The sequence below is a fragment of the Salvia splendens genome, unplaced genomic scaffold (genome assembly GCF_004379255.2).
Source record: "Salvia splendens isolate huo1 unplaced genomic scaffold, SspV2 ctg316, whole genome shotgun sequence".
Classification (NCBI taxonomy): Eukaryota; Viridiplantae; Streptophyta; class Magnoliopsida; order Lamiales; family Lamiaceae; genus Salvia; species Salvia splendens.
Genome location: NW_024598958.1, coordinates 59,016 through 65,947, shown reverse-complemented (window position 1 = coordinate 65,947; position 6,932 = coordinate 59,016). Strand labels below are relative to the sequence as shown.

The window sequence follows — 6,932 nt, the reverse complement described above, 5'->3', positions numbered from 1 at the left end:
GGAAAATTTTTATTTTTTTTAGAAAAACGAAAATAAACTAAGAAAGAAAAATTATAATTTTTTTAAAGAAAAACGAAAAGAAAAATTAAAACCTAGAAAATTAAAGTAATATTGGAACACCTATGTTGTTGCGCTCCTTGTTCTCCTCATGTACCTCATAAAAAATCAAAAGAAGGAAAACTAAAATTAAATAATATTACAATCTAAATTAGTATTATCAACCTTTCTATAATATTAGCTTAACGCAAGAATATTCCCCGGCAACGACGCCAAAAACTTGATGCACTATTTTTTAACACTACAACTACTTGCAAGTATACAATGTAGAAATAGTATAGCTAAAGGTCAGTACCGGGATATCAAACTCGGGGAATATATTTGCAACTGTCTATCATGTACTAAGTATCATACACTATCTAGAGAAACAAGAGTTTTGGGTTCAAAACTAAACAAAAATAAATAACGTAAAAGCATAAAACAAATAAGATAGAATCAGGCAAACTGAGGAATTTCAAGGATAATGATTTAACTAACTCTTTTGTTATTCTAATTAGTTTTACGTTCATCCGACTCAAGTTTTACCACGATTTCTCCCTATCATGCAACAATACTCATGTCACAATTATTGTATGAACATATAAGATAACCAATCAAAGCTATCACCGATCAAAGATTGACAATAATCAAGGTAACAGACAATTAGTCGAACAAAAGTTCAAGAAAAATCAAGTGGAACGAGTTCTGAACATTAAACATAAAAACAACTACATAAAAATTAATTACTATCAAACCTCAAAATTCTATTGTTTAGTAATCCATAGAGATATGAACTAAAACAATAATTAAAATACGAGACACGAAATAAACAAACAAAACCCAAAGTTGAATCTTGAAGTCTTCATGCTCCTCTTGCCTTGCTTCAATCTCCAAGAATGATGGAAGAATTAAAGTATGGAATGGAGAGAGAGGAGCCTTGGAGACTCCCCTTTTGGGGGCTATGGATGAGTGAATATTATGAATTAGGTTATAGGGTATATATAGGCTTGAATAGGATTTAAATTTGGTAAAAAGATTCCTCCAAGCAATAGTAAAGATGGAATTTTCGTGCCCCATAGTAGAAGGAAAAGATTTGGATTCACAAAGTAATGTCTTCTTTCCTTCTTTAAATTTTCGCCTAAACTGTATTTGACAGCTTTGTGCGACTTTGGTAGAACTGCCATAACCTTCTTCACAGAACTCTGATTGAGAATGATACGTACAACGCCTTGATCGGCCTTCAGGATCGCCAGAAAATTGAGTTTGAGCACAGGCTATTGTGCGCTGCGTTTTCCCAGCGGGCGCTGGTGAGAGTCAAAGAGTTCTGGAGTGATTTTCAGCGACCGTTGGCGCACGCCAGCTGTCCACTTGGTTGCCTTCTACTCCAGCTTCCGAACTTTGACTTTTTATGCCTTTTTAAGCTCTATTTTGCACATTTCTCACAAAACACGTCAAAATACCAAAATTGATAAAATATACAAATAATGGACATGTAATGCAACTTTAACACTCAAAACGGACCACAAAATTTCCTTAAAATAGTGTAAAATCCGAGCGTATCAAGATCCGTCAATTACGAATAACTATAAATTAAAGTACTTTTTAATATTTCTAAGTTTTTTCAGACGAAAATACCCCCATGACATGAAGGGCAATTTGAAACAATTTGAAAACTTATAAACATTCAATCCAACTATACTATTGCCTTTATTCCAAAAGAAAAATCTATATAGCGACAGGGGCGGAGCCAGGAATTTACAGGGAGGGGGACAAATTTATCAATAAAGAAAATTTAAGAATTTGAGGAGGGACATTCACTGAGAAATTAAAAGAAATAAATTTTACAATTGGTAATATATGCAGTGCATGGAATACAAAATATGAGGCGGGGCAAAGTCACTCCTATGCCTTTACTAGATCCGCCTTGTGTAGTGATACCTCAAATTATACATTGATTGTAATTGTACTAAACTTATCACATACTCATATCTTTTAAAAATATCTTTACTATATATTTTTTATGCATTTTCTAAATTTTGATATGATATACTGTAATGTTGTTTGATAAACTCGTTATTTTGTGGTTTTTGACTTAGTCGAATGACGTGTTTATTGTCGAGATTAGTGACTTGAAGTCTATGTTTGTGTCATTCTTGTACCAATTGGTTATATGACGAGTTTACTGAGAAATTTTTGAGAATTAGGTGAATAAAGTGATGAAAAATGGTAAAGAGCATGGTATAGGGACGAGACAGAGGCTTCGAGTAGCTCGAGTAGCTTACAGAGCAACCTAGAGTGTCTGCTTAGAGATGACCGAGAAGCGGCATTCCAAAGAGGCCGAGCGGACCGGGTGGTCTCGCTGGCAGATCCGAGCGGACAGGATATGCTGGGCGAAAAAGTTGGAAATCACCTTTTTTTAGTTACTTTTTTTGCATGTTTTCATTTACAAACCTACTCTTTATATGATTTTTTATATTCTTAGGTTTCTACATACCTAATTATTAGGGCTTCTTGGTATGATGGAATGGAATGAGGAGGTAATGGAATGGAGATGAGAATGAAATGATGGGTTTCTCCTTGATTGATTCCATTCCATTCTTGTGCTTGGTAAGCAAAAGGAATGCAAAAGGAATGTAATTGTTATTCCTTGATTGATTTCATTCTTGTTACCTCATCTTTGATAACTACAAATTAATATAGAAATGGAATGGAATGAAATATGAATAATTAATATGTTAATTCACACACTACACACACTTCACACACTTCACACACTACACACATTTCACACACTACAAACACTACTCACATTTCACACATTTCAAGCATCATATTTATGAATTTTTTTTTCAGCTTTTAGATTTTTTTCGATTCAAACCGAATCAAATTGAAAAACTGAGATTTTTCAAAAGTTTAAATTGAAACAAATAAAAAAACTGGACTAAATTTGAAATTTTAGTTTGTGTGAAGTGTGTGTGTAGTGTGTGTATTTCGTGTAAAATTGTAAGTGTGTGTAATGGTAGACAATGTGAATAGTGTAACTAGTGTGTTTAGTTTGTGTATAATGTGTCTATTTTGTGTATAGTGTGTGTAGTGTGTGTAGTGTTTGAAGTGTGTAGTGTGTGAAATGAGTGTTGTAATACCCGTTTTTTTTTCTAACTTTTTAAGTTAAGATTTTTTTGTTTTCAGAACGAGCGAGTGATAGACCTTGAATAAAATACCGTGTTTGTTTCGATTGGTTGTGAATGCTTGAATTATTGTTGATTAATTGTGTGGCGTATGTTGTCGACGAGATTGACGTGAGAGTCGTCGATAGGAAAATTTGGGCGTTCGTTTACAATGTACTTGGAATAACACCAAAGTACTAAAATAATAAAATACCACAATTTAATCAATGCACTAAAATTTATATATTTTTGGGCCTATCACTTTTGTCTTTTTTTTAGCCCATTTATCCTTATGCTATTGGGCTACTTTTAATATAGCCATTATTTCCTAAATCCTTTCTACATGTTTTCTTTTCTTCTCCAAAACCTCCACTCCTAAAATCTCTCCGCCACTCCTTAAAAATCTCCAACCAAATACTCTCTATTAACTCCATTTATACATCTCCTCCCACAATCTCAACCAACCGTCGTTCCTGCAGCTTTTCTTCTCTTCATTGAAGGTAATTTCTCCTCCTCCCATTAAATACGAAAAATTTCAAATACTCTTGATTTAACAACGCAAATTTTGGACATCGCAGTTTGAGGGAGAAACCAAGAGAGTTGCAATTTTTTTTCAATACCTTCTCTTCTGCAAGTTTTGCCTCTCCGGAAGGTATATACACAATCCCTAATAGTCTCTGCATTCCATTCCATGATTTAGTTCACATATTCACTGTAATTCTCCTGAAACTTGTTGAATGATGATACTCCCTCCTAAAGCTTCAATCTTTAATGCTTAGAAGGTGCCTTTTTGTTTCTCTGCAATTCCAATTCATAAAATTTCCTTGTCTGCCCAAAAAAATGTGAATTGAACAAATTAGAAACTTAATAAAAGATTCAGTTTGGGGGAAAGGGGAGAGGGACTTACCATAGAGAGGGATGAGAATTTGCCGTCTGTTTCCTTTTTGAATCCAAGAGGAGAGACTGAGAGAGGCGGAGAGAATAGTTACGGTAGAAATAAGGAGGGAGATGAGCTTGTAGTTTCTGAATTGTAAATTTTAGATTGATTTCAGAGAGAGAGAGAAATTTTGAGAGCGATGGAAAAAAAAAAGGGGGAGAGAGAGACGATGAACAGAGAGGATTTCAGATGGAAGGGATGTATATGTGTAGGCCTGGGTGTTGGCGAAAATAGAAGTATACGTACTGACACACTTTTTTCCATTCCTTTAGTTTTTATTATTTGTTTAGGATACTGATTCTTTCCTTTCTCTTTAGTTTTAATATTAGTTTTGATTTTCTTATTCTTTTTCTTAGTTTTAGTTTGGGCCTTTGTTAATTTTTTTAGTTGGGCCTCAATTAATTGCTACGTATTGGACTAATGGTTGGGAGCATTATATTAAAATTCTTTAGTTGATATTATTCATCATGGATGGCAATACACGTATTTTTTTAGATTTACTCTTGAAAAAAAAACAGTGAGGAATTTATTTGTGTGGACTAAGAAATGATGGGAGAATAAATTGAGCACACACGTAGGATGCATGCATTTTTAAATTAATTTATTTTGCAAAGTCTGATTTTTTGCATATCATGTTATTTTGAAAATGGTGAACTTGTGCACGTTGTTTACGGTGGGAACAGAAAGTGGTTTGAGGAAATAAGCGTTTGAGGTGGACTTTCTTTTTAAATAAGGACTATGTCCTAAATACTTTTTATGTTAAAGGAGGTGGAAAGTGTTTGTCTTGCCATGTTTTGTATTTGAATGAACCTATCTGAAGTGGCTATGCCATGTATGTTTAATCGAATTCGGGTCCCAGTAGGGCCGCAAACCCTGCTCGGACTAGTGTACACCCCGTAGATCGTGTGCTATCTCTTTGGAGTTGGCCGGTCTAGTGACTTGGTTCGTGGCCACGTTCCTTGTCATGTATGTTCAGATATGGTGATGGTGAATGTGGATGGAAAAGGGTCGGCCGACCGAACTTGTGAAATATATGTTTTGGTGTACTTGGGTTTCTTTTAATTAAACCCCCCCCCCAAGGTCACTTGATTATGGCTTGACAAACTATGTTTTGGCATGTGTCCACTGAGTGCATCAAGTACTCAGCCCTGCATATTGTTTTCTTAATGTGCAGATTGAGCGGCGATGGACGAGGAGGATGTTGAGCAGAGTTCATGGATTGTTTTGTCATGATTAATAAATGTTGGGTTTGTCGTGTCTTCATACTCGACATTTTCCGTGTCTTGAACGCTTCCGCTAAGAGTCATTTTCTTTAGAATTGTTTATTCGTGCAGAGTCTAACTCGTTTGAAAATTGTTTATTGTCCTTTCTTATTTACTTAGAGTTGGCATTATTGTTAGGATAATATTATGACGTTTTCAAGGTTAATTCAGTTATTAAGTTTTTAGTCAAATATGTATGTTTTTCCCCTTTCTTCCCCGCTTCTTTAATCTTCCCCCAGTCACGATCAACCGTGTTTTCTATCCTTAGAAAATGCGGGCGTGACAAGTGTAGTGTGTGAAATGTGTGTGAAGTGTGTGAATTGCGTGTAGTGTGTGAAATGTGTGTAGTGTGTGATGTGTGTGAACTGTATAACATGTGTGTAGTGTGTGAAATGTGTATATTGTGTGAAATGTGTGATTGTGTGAAGTGCGTGTAGTATGTATAGTGTGTGAAGTGCGTGTAGTGTGTGTGAAATATATGTACTATGTGTAGTGTGTGAAGTGTGTGTGGATTTTTCAATTATTAAAAATTTTAAATTTTAATTTTATTGAAAAATTGTGATGATATTAAATTTAAATATAATATAAATAATATTTATATAATTTTGTTAAAATTTAAAATAAGAAGAAAGGAAAATAGAATGGAATGGAATGGTCATTCCTTAGCTAAATGGATGGAATGGCAATTACATGTGGAATGGAATGGTGATTCCTAAGAAAAAAATTTACCAAGGAAATGAATGGAATGTAGGTAGGAATGTCATTCCGTTCCCCCATTTTATTCCATCATACTAAGTAGGGCTTAGGGGCTTCTTGGTGTTACAACTTCAAATACTATTGACGCAGAAGAATATCATTCTAATATTTCGATTATACATATATTTTTGAAACATTAATTGACTTCTTTTATAACTTATTGTTGAACAATTAATCATTATTTTTTATATTATGTAAATTTGGAAATTTTATCATCAATTATTTGCTGTAAACTCGATTAGCCCGTTGGGTTAGCCCAAAACTGAACTGTTTAAGATTAGGGTTGAAAATTTCAGCTTGATAAAATTTATGTCCGATTAGCTTACAACCCGACAAGGACCGGTCCGAAACCCACTGAGCTGATGCGACTGATCCCTATTGAATATAGTGTTGCTATATTAGACTCGTTTTGTTAATTTCGAATGCATGTTATTAATTATTAAAAAGCAATATTTCAAATTATGATAAAATATTGTTCATTATAATATTCGGTTATACTGCATTTTGTATTACTTGTAATATGATCTCGCTTTGGTAGGTATCAAATAGATAGTGGACTGATATGTTGGAAAAGCTATACTGTTCTGCTACAAAGTTTGTTAGAGTATATGAGATGTTGATAACATTAGTTGCTTCATTCCTGAAACTCGAATTCCTTGTAAAACCAAAAATGATTCTGAGCACAACATGGATTCGAATGCCTATAGACTATAGTAACCAATTACAAGAAATTAAAAATAAAAATGAAATAGATTTCCACGTGGGAAGGTGTAT

General features: G+C 34.0%; 1 long non-coding RNA gene across 1 annotated transcript; it reads left to right on the top strand.

The window, feature by feature from the left end:
* Positions 1–3,615: 3,615 nt before the first annotated feature.
* LOC121789726 lies at positions 3,616–5,500 on the top strand. Its single transcript, XR_006048144.1, has 3 exons — positions 3,616–3,703; positions 3,782–3,855; positions 5,315–5,500. It is a non-coding gene; the product is annotated as an uncharacterized LOC121789726 (long non-coding RNA).
* The last annotated feature ends 1,432 nt before the right edge of the window (positions 5,501–6,932 follow it).